A 12,381-nucleotide genomic window follows, 5' to 3' on the forward strand; every position below is an offset into this window, starting at 1 on the left:
TTTATCTTCTCAAAGAACCAGCTTTTAGTTTTATTGATCTTTGCTCTTGTTTTCTTTGTTTCTATTTCATTTATTTCTGCTCTGATCTTTATGATTTCTTTCCTTCTGCTAACTTTGGGTTTTGTTTGTTCTTCTTTCTCTAGTTCCTTTAGGTGTAAGTTTAGATTGTTTATTTGAGATTTTTCTTGTTTCTTGAGGTAGGCTTGTATAGCTATAAACTTCCCTCTTAGAACTGCTTTTGCTGCATCCCATAGATTTTGGATCGTCGTGTTTTCATTGTCATTTGTCTCTAGGTATTTTTTGATTTCCTCTTTGATTTCTTCAGTGATCTCTTGGTTATTTAGTAACGTATTGTTTAGCCTCCATGTGTTTGTGTTTTTTACGTTTTTTTCCCTGTAATTCATTTCTAATATCATAGCATTGTGGTCAGAAAAGATGCTTGATATGATTTCAATTTTCTTAAATTTACTGAGGCTTGATTTGTGACCCAAGATGTGATCTATCCTGGAGAATGTTCCGTGCGCACTTGAGAAGAACGTGTAATCTGCTGTTTTTGGATGGAATGTCCTATAAATATCAATTAAATCTACCTGGTCTATTGTGTCATTTAAAGCTTCTGTTTCCTTATTTATTTTCATTTTGGATGATCTGTCCATTGGTGTAAGTGAGGTGTTAAAGTCCCCCACTCTTATTGTGTTACTGTTGATTTCCTCTTTTATGGCTGTTGCAGTTGCCTTATGTATTGAGGTGCTCCTATGTTGGGTGCATATATATTTATAATTGTTATATCTTCTTCTTGGATTGATCCCTTGATCATTATGTAGTGTCCTTCCTTGTCTCTTGTAACATTCTTTATTTTTAAATCTATTTTATCTGATATGAGTACAGCTACTCCAGCTTTCTTTTGATTTCCATTTGCATGGAATATCTTTTTCCATCCCCTCACTTTCAGTCTGTATGTGTCCCTAGGTCTGAAGTTGGTCTCTTGTAGACAGCATCTATATGGGTCTTGTTTTTGTATCCATTCGTCAAGCCTGTGTCTTTTGGTTGGAGCATTTAATCCATTCACGTTTAAGGTAATTATCGATATGTATGTTCCTATGACCATTTTCTTAATTGTTTTGGGTTTGTTTTTGTAGGTCTTTTTCTTCTCTTGTGTTTCCCACTTAGAGAAGTTCCTTTAGCATTTGTTGTAGAGCTGGTTTGGTGGTGCTGAATTCTCTTAGCTTTTGTTTGTCTGTAAAGCTTTTGATTTCTCCATCGAATCTGAATGAGATCCTTGCCGGGTAGAGTAATCTTGGTTGTAGGTTCTTCCCTTTCATCACTTTAAGTATATCATGCCACTCCTTTCTGGCTTGTAGAGTTTCTGCTGAGAAATCAGCTGTTAACCTCATGGGAGTTCCCTTGTATGTTATTTGTCGTTTTTCCCTTGCTGCTTTCAATAATTTTTCTTTGTCTTTAATTTTTGCCAATTTGATAACTATGTGTCTCGGCGTGTTTCTCCTTGGGTTTATCCTGTATGGGACTCTCTGCGCTTCCTGGACTTGGGTGGCTATTTCCTTTCCCATGTTAGGGAAGTTTTCGACTATAATCTCTTCAAGTATTTTCTCTGGCCCTTTCTCTCTCTCTTGTCCTTCTGGGACCCCTATAATGTGAATGTTATTGCATTTAATGTTGTCCCAGAGGTCTCTTTGGCTGTCTTCATTTCTTTCCATTCTTTTTTCTTTATTCTGTTCTGCAGTAGTGAACTCCACCATTCTGTCTTCCAGGTCACTTATCCATTCTTCTGCCTCAGTTATTCTGCTATTGATTCCTTCTAGTGTAGTTTTCATTTCAGTTATTGTATTGTTCATCTCTGTTTGCTTGTTCTTTAATTCTTCTAGGTCTTTGTTAAACATTTCTTGCATCTTCTCGATCTTTGCCTCCATCCTTTTTCCAAGGTCCTGGATCATCTTCACTATCATTATTCTGAATTCTTTTTCCAGAAGATTGCCTATCTCCACTTCATTTAGTTGTTTTTCTGGGGTTTTATCTTGTTCCTTCATCTGATACATAGTCCTCTGCCTTTTCACTTTGTCTATCTTTCTGTGAATGTGGTTTTTGTTCCACAGGATGCAGGATTGTAGTTCTTCTTGCTTCTGCTGTCTGCCTTCTGGTGGATGAGACTATCTAAGAGGCCTGTGCAAGCGTCCTGATGGTAGGGCTGTAGTGTCCTTGTCTCTTGTAACAGTCTTTATTTTAAAGTCTATTTTGTCTGATATGTGTATTACTACTCCATCTTTCTTTTGATTTCCATTCTCATGGAATACATTTTCCATCCCCTCACTTTCAGTCTGTTTGTGGCTCTAGATCTGAAGTGGGTCTCTTTTAGACAGCATATATACGGGTCTTGTTTTTGTACGCATTCAGCCAGTCTGTGTCTTTTGGTTGGAGCATTTAATCCATTTACATTTAAGGTAATTATTGATATGTCTATTCTTATTGCCACTTTGTTAATTGTTTTGGCTTTGTTTCTGTTGGTCTTTTCATTCCCTTCTTTTGTTCTATTCTCTTGTGATTTGATGACTATCTTCAGTGTTGTGTTTGGATTGTTTTTTATTTTGTGTGTTTGCAGCTATTGTAGATTTTTGTTTGCAGTTACCATGAGGTATATATATTCCATTGAATATATATACCACATCTTTGTCTATTCATCGCTTGATATACACTTAGGTTTCTTCCATATCTTGGCACTTGTAAATAACGCTGCTATGAACATTGGGGTGCATGTATCTTTTCCAATTAATTTTTTTTGATATACATATATACACAGGCGTGGAATTGCTGGTCTCATTGTAGTTCTATTTTAGTTTTTTGAGAAACCTCCATACTGTTTTCCACAGTGGCTGCACCAGTTTACATTCCCACAAACAGTGTACAAGGGTTCTTTTTTCTCCAATGTTTGTTATTTGCGATTCTTTTTGATAATAGCCATTCTGCCAGATGTGAGGTGATATTTCATTGTGGTTTTGATCTACATTTCTCTGATGATGAATGAGGTTGAGCATCTTTTCATGTGCTTTCTGGCCATCTGTATGTCTTCTTTGGAGAAATGTCTATTTAGTGCTTCTGCCCATTTTTTAATCGGGTTGCTTGTTTTTTTGATGTGAAGTTGTTGAGCTGTTTCTATATGTTGGATATTAACCCCTTATTGTTCATATCATTTGCAAATATTTTCTCCCATTCAGTAGATTTTCTTTTCGTCTTGTCGATTGTTTCCCTAGCTGTGTGAAAGCTTTTAGTTTTAATTAGATCCCATTTGTCTATTTTTGTTTTTATTTCCTTCCTTTTAGGTGATGGGATAAAAAAATATTGCTGTGATTTATGTCAAAGAGTGTTCTGCCTATTTTTTAATGGGATTGTTTCATTTCTCTTTCTGATAGTTCATTGTTAGTATAGAGAAATGGAACAGATTTCTGTTTATTAATTTTGTATCCTGAAACTTCACTGAATTCATTGATGAGCTCTAGTAATTTTCTGGTGGCCTCTTTAGGATTTTCTATATATCATGCCATCTACAAACAGTGAGAGTTTTACTTCTTCTTTTCCAATTTGGATTCCTTTTATTTCTTTTTCTTCTCTGATTGCTGTGGCTAGGACTTCCAAAACTATGTTGAATGAAAGTGGTGAGAGTGGGCATCTTTGTCTTGTTCCTGATCTCAGAGGAAATGCTTTCAGCTTTTCTCCATTGCGTATGATGTTAGCAGTGGCTTTGTCATATATGGCCTTTATTATGTTGAGGTATTTTCCCTCTATGCCCACTTTCTGGGGACTTTTTAGTGTAAATGGATGTTGAATTTTATCAAAAGCTTTTTTCTGTATCTATTGAGATGATCATATGGTTTTTCTTCTTCAATTTGTTAACGTGGTGTATCACTTTGATTTGTGGACACTGCAAAATCCTTGGATCCCTGGAATAAATCCCACGTGATCATGGTGTATGATCCTTTTAATATATCGTTGGATTTGGTTTGGTAATATTTTGTTGAGGATTTTAGCATTTATGTTCATCAGTTATATTGGGCTCTAATTTCTCTCTCTCTCTCTCTCTTTTTTTTTTTTTTTTTTGATGTCTTTGTCTGGCTTTGGTATCAGGTTGATGCTGACCTCAGAGAATGAGTCCAGCAGTGTTCCTTCCTCTGCAGTTAACTGCAAAAATTTGAGAAGGATAGGTATTAACTCGTCTCTAAATGTTTGGTAGAATTCACCTGTGAAGCCATCTGGTCCTGGGCTTTTCTTTGTTGGGAGTTTTTAAAGTACTGATTAATTTCATTACTGGAAATTGGTCTGTTCATATTTTCTATTTCTTCCTAGTATGGTCTTGTGATATTGTACCTCTCTAAGAATGTGTCCATTTCTTCTAGGTTGTCCATTTTATTGGTGTATAGTTTTTCATTGTAGTCTCCTATGATCCTTTGTATTTCTGTGATGTTGGTTGTGACTTCTCCTTTTTCATTTCTAATTTTATTGATTTGGTTCCTCTCCAATTTTTCCTTGGCAAATCTGGCTAGGGGTTTATCAGTTTTGTTTATCTTTCCAAAGAACCAGCTTTTAGTTACATTGCTCTTTTCTGTTTTTTGTTTTTGTGTCTATTTCATTTATTTCTGCTCTGATCTTTAAGATATCTTTCTATCAACTAACTTTGGCTTTTGTTTGTTCTTTCTCTAATTTCTTTAGGTGTAAGATTAGGTTGTTTATTTGAGACTTTTATTTTTCCCTGAAGTAAGCTTGTATTGCTATAAAGTTCTCTCTTAGAACTTCTTTTGCTGCATCCCATGGGTTTTGGATCATCATCTTTTTGTTTTCATTTCCTCTAGGCATGTTTTAATTTCCTCTTTGATTTCCTCAGTGATCCATCTGTTGATTAGTAGCATATGGTTTAGCCTCCACATGTTTGTGATTTTTGCACTTTTCTTCTTGTGGTTGATATCTAGTCTCATGACATTCTGGTTGATATCTAGTCTCATCTTTTTCTGGTAGGAAAAGATGCTTGATATGATTTCAGTTTTCTTAAATTTACCAAGGCTGGTTTGGCGGCCTAGCATGTGATCTATCCTGGAGAATGTTCCATGTGCACTTGAAATGAATGTGAATTTGCTGCTTTGGGATGGAATGCTCTCTATCAATTAAGTGCATCTGGTCTAATGTGTTATTTATGGTCCGTGTTTATTGATTTTCTGTCTGAATGATTGGTCCCTTGGTGTAAGTAAGGTTTTAAAGTCCCCTACTATTATTGTGTTACTGTCAATTTCTCCTTTTATTTCTGTTAATATTTGCCTTATACGTTGAGGTGCTCCTATGTTGGGTACATATATATGTACATATACACAATTGTTATATATATGTATCTTATTTCTTGGATTGAGTCCTTAATCATGATGTAGTATCATTCTTTGTCTCTTGTAACAGCCATATTTTAAAGTCTATTTTTTCAGATATAAGTATTGCTACTCTGGATTTTTTTTTTAATTTCAGTTTGCATGGAATAGCTTTTTCCATCCCCTCACTTTCAGTCTCTGTGTGGCAGTAGATCTGATGTGAGTCTCTTGTAGGCAGCATATATACAGGTCTTGTTTTTTTTTTTATCCATTCAGCCACTCTGTCTTTTGGTTGGAGCATTTAGTCCATTTATATTTAAGGTAATATTTGATATGTCTCTTCTTATTGCCACTTTGTTAATTGTTTTGGTTTTGCTTTTGTAGGTCTTTTTTTCTCTTCTGTTCTCTTCTTTTGTGATTTGATGACTATCTTTAGTGTTTTGTTTGGGTTCCTTTTTCTTTCTTGTGTGTATATCTATTATGGATTTTTGGTTTGCAGTTACCATGAGGTTTTTGTATAACAGTATATATATATACATACACATATAAATACATATATAATATATATTATTTAATATATATTAATTATATATTATAATTATATATTGTTTATTATAAATTATATTGTAATTATATATTATTTAATATATATTAATTATATATAGGATTGTTTTATGTTGCTGATCTCTTAATTTCAAAGGCATTTAAAAAACCCTGCATTTGTAGTTTCCTCCCCTCACTATTACTGTTTTTGATATTATATTTCACATCTGTTTTGTTATCCCTTAACTGCTTATTGTGGATACAGATGATTTTAGTAGTTTTGTCTTAACCACCCTACTACTTTTGTGTGTGGATGATTTACTACCTTTACTGTATGTTTGTCTTTACCGGTGAGCTTTTTCATTTCATAATTTTCTTGTTTCTAGTTGTGGCCTTTTCTTTTGCACCTAGAGAAATGCCTTTAACATTTGTTGTGAAGCTGGTTTGGTGGTGCTTAACTCTTTTAGCTTTTGCTTGTCTGAAAAGCTTTTGATTTCTCCCTCAAATCTGAATGAGAGCCTCACTGGGTATAACATTATTGGTTGTAGGTTTTTCCCTTCCATCACTTTAAAGATACTGTGTCACTCCCTTCTGGTCTGCAGAGTTTCTGCTGAAAACTCAGCTGATAGCCTTATGGGAGTTCCCTTGTATGTTATTTGTTGCTTTTCCCCTGCTGCTTTTAATATTCTCTCTTTATCTTTAATGTTTGCCATTTTGATTACAATGTGTCTTGATGTGTTCATCTTTGGGTTCATCCTGTATGGGACTCTCTGTACATACTGGCCTTAGGTAACTTTTTCCTTTCCCACGTTAGGGAAGTTTTCAGCTCTTATGTCTTTAAATATTTTCTCAGACCCTTTCTCTCTCTTCTCCTTCTGGGACCCCTATAATGTGAATATTAGTGTACTTGATGTTGTCCCAGATGTCTCTTGAACTGTCCTCATTTCTTCTCATTCTTTTTTCTGTTCAGTGGCAATGATTTCCACTACTTTGTCTTCCAGCTCACTGATCCATTCTTCTGCCTCATTTAGTCTACTACTATTTTTCATTTCAGTTACTGTATTGTTCATATCTCTTTGCTTGTTCTTTGTATTTTCTAACTCTTTGTTAAAAACTTCTAACTTCTCACTCTTCATCCATTCTCCTCCCAAGTTCTTTCATCATCTTTATGATCATTACTCTGAACTTTCTCTGGTAGAGTGCCTATCTCCACTTCACTTAGTTCTTCTTGGGTTTTATCTTGTTCATTTTTTGTTGTTGTTGTTTTTGCCTAGGCTGCACGGTTTGTGGGATCTTAGTTCCCCGACCAGGGATTGAACCCACACCCTCGGCAGTAAAAGCACAGAGTCCAAACCACTGGATCACCAGGGAATTCCCACTGTTCCTTCTTCTTGAACATGCTCCTCTGCTGCTTAATTTTGTCCAAGTTGGTATTTGTACTTTTATGTATGTGGTAGATTAATTACGTTTCTCAACCTTGGAGGTGTGGCCTTCTGTAGGAGACGTCCTATGCATCCCAGCAAGCTCCCGTTTTGTCACCCAAGCTATATGCTCTAGGTGTTTCCCCTAAGAGGGCTGCATGTTTCCTTCTATTGTGTCAGGCTATGTGGGCAATCTGGTAGGCTTGGTTGGTCCCTAGCCTGGTTAGTTTCCAGGCCCTGCCTTGTGCACATGCTGCTGGCTGCTGGTTAGTGGGGTCTGGCCACAAGGCAGCTACCTGCAGAACCCCAGTGGGCCCCAGGTCTAGTGCTGGCTCTCTGTTGGGCAGAGTCAGGGTCTAGAAGACTCCGAGGGTGTTGCCCCTTAACTGGTGGGTGAAGCCAGGTCCTGGCGTTAGTACCAGACTTTTATCAGGCACAGCCAGGTCCTGGAGTGTGGCTGCAGGGCCCAGGGTTCCCAGAGCTGGTGTCAGATAACGGGTGGAGGGAGGACTGGTTCCTGACACAGTTGGATATGAGGCCTAGAGTGTCCTGAAACTTGTGTTGACCTGCTGATCAGCAAGACAAGGGCCCAACCGTTCCCGGGGTAGGGTCTGGCTTGCTGTGGGTGGGCTGGGTCTGCAGGCTAAGGATTGTGGTTTTCTTAAGTCTTGTGTCTGCCCCATGGTGGGTGAGGCTGGTCTAGAGGCTTGTGCAGGCTTCCTGGGGGCCATGGCCGGTGCCTGCCCACTGGTGGGTGGAGCTGGGTCTTGGCCCTCTGGTGGGCAGAGCTGTGTCTAGGACTGTGTCTAGAGGTGACTGTTGGCTTGGGAGGTCTTTAGGCAGCCTGTCTGCTGATGGGTGAGGCTGTGTCCCTGCCCAGTTAGTTGTTTGGCCTGAGGTGTCCCAGCACTGGTGCTCACAGGCTGTTGGGTGGGGCCAGATCTTGGTGCTCATGAGCTAGAGGGAGGATCCCACAACAGCAGTCACCAGCAGATGTACCCATGTGGTAGAAACTCCCCAAATATGGCTGGCACCAGTGTTTATGTCCCAAGGGTGAGTTGCAGGGGCCCCCTGCCCCCACCTCTCCAAGAGACTCTCCAAGACCAGTAGGTAGGTCTGGCCCAGGCTCCTATCAAATTACTGCTTTTGCCCTGGGTCCCAGTGCACATGAGATTTTGTGTGCACGTTTTAAGAGTGAAGTCTCTATTTCCCACAGTCCTGTGGGGCTCCCAAAATCAGCCCTGCTGGGCTTCAAAGCCAAATGCTCTAGGGGCTCATCTTCCTGGTACAGGACCCCCAGGCTGGGGAGCCTGACGTGGTGCTCAGAACTCTCACTCCTGTGGGAAAACCTCTGCAATATAATTATTCTCCAGTCTGTGGGTCACCCACCCAAAGGTATAGGACTTGATATCACAAGTCCATCATTCCTGCCCATCTTGTTGTGGTTCCTTCTTTATGTCTTCAGTTGTAGAAAATCTTTTCTGTTAGATTCTGGTCTGTTTCATAGATAGTTGTTCTGCAGACAGTTGTGATTTTGGTGTGCTCAAGGTCTTTCTACTCCACTGTCTTGGCCCCTCTCTCCCTATCCCTACGTTCTTTATGTCCTTTCTCTATATTCCAGCCTAGTCCATTTTCTCCCTGTCAGCATACGGTAGGCATTTGATAAATATGTGTTGAATGAATGAATGAATATCATGCTTCAAACTTCTCCTGGGAAATGTGATCCATCCCCATAGCTTCAATAATTAGGTCAAACTGATGAGGTCTAAATATCTATCCCTAAACTGTATTTCTCACCTGGGCAATAAACTTGCATCTCCACAAGTACCCCATGTCAATATGTTTACAACTAAAGATTTCCAATTAAATACAACAGAATAATCATACACAATTATCTCCTTTCCCTCCCCAATCTCTGCTAAAATGATGGCAAAGGAATTTCTTTAAGAAAGAAAGGGGGAAAAAAAGGTACAAATCCACAGGGGTAAAGAGGACGGAAGAGAACAGCTAACTAAAGATTTCAACAAATTTCTGGAAGGTGGAAAATGGACAGAGGTGAAAATAACTGAGTTAGGAGAGTAGGGGGGTTAGGACAGTAGGGATGTGGTGTTTTATCTCATCACTAAGAATATTAGTAAGAGTTACAATTTTTTTCTGCTTTTTAAATTGGCTCTGTTTCTCCCAGGTGCCTTTTTTCCCCTTCCGTTTCTCTTTTCCTTTTAAAGGTTTCTAAATGATAAAATAGATACTGGGTGGGGGCAGGGTGTGAAGGGGGGAAAGAAAGCTGATTCAGCCTACAGAACCCTGGAAGGGCTCAGCATATGGAGAGCCCAGGTACCACGGAGAACAGAGCTTATGCGCTATCTGAACTGAAACACAGGTAAAGTGACAGTGTTTCATAATGAAATGTGATATACAGAGCCACCTTCTCAGATGCTACACAGGAAAACTGCAGCTGGTTTGTATTCACCAGGAAGATTAGAAGAATCTTCTCTGAGAAACTAAATAGCCTAAGGGGAAGCCTTCTAGGTATTTGGAGGTTCCCTCAACAACAAAATCCACCATCAACAAGCCCTGCTTATGCCGACGTAGCTTCCATTCAGCTTTCTTAATGCCCCATTCTTCAGTATGAACAGACAGAAATTCACATTGTGAACATAAATGTCGGACGGGGATTAACAAACATTTGAGAGCTGAAAAAGAGAAAATGAAGGGGGAAAAAAGGCACCCGGAAGAAACAGAGCCAATTAAGTACGAAGAAAAAAAATGGCAATTGATGTACTTAGAGATGAGAAAAGATATTACAACAATAAAGTAAGTACAGGATGTTATGAAAAAGGGAATAAGCAGAAAAAACAAAGAGTGCTTGGAATTTAAAATAAGATAGCCATAAAAAATTATTCAAAAATTAGAAGATAACATCAAAGAAATCTCACAAAAAGTAGTCCCTCTCACCAGGGAAAAGAAAAAAAAAAAGTAAGATTAGAGGGGAAAAAACACTTTAAAAAATAATTAGAGAATTGATTCAGGAAGACAATAATTGCCTAAACAAATTGCAGAAAAAGACAACAGAGAATTCTGTGGGGACGAAATTATCAAAGAAGTAATACAAGTAAATATCCCCCTGGAAGCAGGACTGTGAGGTAGCGAGAAGTGAGGCAAAGCTTTTATTACTTTTTTATTTTTACACCGTGTGCATTTACTACCATGACAAACAATTTAAAAGAAAACAAACAAAAAAATCCCACAGTTTCTTACCCCCAAATCTGTCCTTCTTTTCTGTATTCCCTTTCTCTGCTAATATTATCATCACCAGTCAGCTCTAAAACAAGTTCTACTTTGGACAGATTTTTCACACATCTCTATCTCTACTATCCTCATCTGATCCTGTCACCTCTCCCTGGAATAGTTCCACAATACCATTACTGCTAGCTCTGTCTTTGGCCTCTACCTCCCTGTACCGCCCCCATCCTGCTCTTGAAACTTTTTTTTTTTTTTTTTTTTTTTTGGCTACACGGCACATGGGATCTTAGTTCCCTGACCAGGGATTGAACCCGCACCCCCTACATTGGAAGTGTGGAGACTTAACCACTGGACCACCAGGGAAGTCCCCCCCTTTTTTTTTTTTTTTGAAATACTTTTAAAAGTTTTTCATGCCTGCAATGGACCCCTGACAATGCTCTTCTTTTGCAGTCCCCTCCTTCTGGGATATATAAACTTTGAGGCTTAGAGTTGGTAGGGAGGTACTATCCCTACCTACCTTATTCACCACGGCCACTTCTAAACCTCTCTACCTTCTTCAAAACTCCAAGTTCTTCTGAAGAATATTTCATCTGACCATACTAGCCAACATTGCTCTTTTTGACTATTACCTGGCTAATAAGTTACATTGGTTCACTGAAACTCTAGCACCCGGCTCACCAACTTTCTTTCTACCACTACTTCTATCATAATCCTTGACAATTTCAACATCCATATTCAAAAAAAAAAAATCCTTCCAATACTCTGGCCTCTTACTTTTTAAATTTCCTCAACTTCATTGATATACTCCATCTGGGTCACCACTGCTGTGGTCATACTCTGGATCTTGTTGTCACCACCTTCTAACTACAAGCTCCTTCCTCTCCAGTTTCCCTCAAGCACCCCCGACCCAACATTCTCCAACAGCACTGGAAACACTCATCAACTGAAAACTCTTCCTCACCACCCATCACTCAGCCCTTGTTAAATACCGTATTTCAGTGCTATGATCACCCCCTTGAGATCATTTTGCTCCTTTCTCTCTCCATCCTACTTGCCTTGCTTGTCCAACCCTAATTAAGCCTTTCTCTGCTCCTAAACCCAAGTAGCTAAACTTTCCTCCAGAAATGGAGAAAACCATGACAGAATCCTGCTAATTGGTCCCTTTTTGGACCAAAAGTATCAAATGGCAAATAACATTGCCCATCGGTCAGTCCCACTAATTTCCCTGGTAAATGTGTCTTACGCTCTCCAAAATGCTCACTTCTCTGTAACCTTTTCCCCTTCCTACTTGCAACAACATATGCCATCCCTTGGCTGACGGCCTTGCCTCCCTTTCAGGCCTCATTGAAAAACCAGAAGCTATCAGACAAGAACTGCCCATATCTTCCTCCTACCACCAATGCTATTAACTCAAGCTACATCTGAGCCTACGTACTATGCATTCTCTCCTGAAAAAATGGAAGAAATTTCCGTGCTCCCACATAAGCCATCATTTTTGGGGTTTTTTTGCTATTTAAGAATTGCACTGCTTAAACTGTCCTTGATTTCTCCTAAATCTTCAAGTACCCTCCTTCACCTAGATCACCAACATCAGCAGGGACACCTGTTTATTATCACCTATTGTAAGCAAAACAAACAGAAAATGTCCTTGACCTATGCCCTCTTCCAGCTCCCACCTCACTTATCTTCTCATCACTCTAAAACTTCTCCCAAGAGTTGTCTTCAGATATGGTCTCCACTTTGTTACCTCCCATTCTCTCTTCAACTTACTTTACACTTTCATACTAGTTTTTCATATCATATATATATTACATAGG

This window comes from Eschrichtius robustus, chromosome 11, assembly GCF_028021215.1.
Source record: "Eschrichtius robustus isolate mEscRob2 chromosome 11, mEscRob2.pri, whole genome shotgun sequence".
In the NCBI taxonomy this organism is placed as follows: Eukaryota; Metazoa; Chordata; class Mammalia; order Artiodactyla; family Eschrichtiidae; genus Eschrichtius; species Eschrichtius robustus.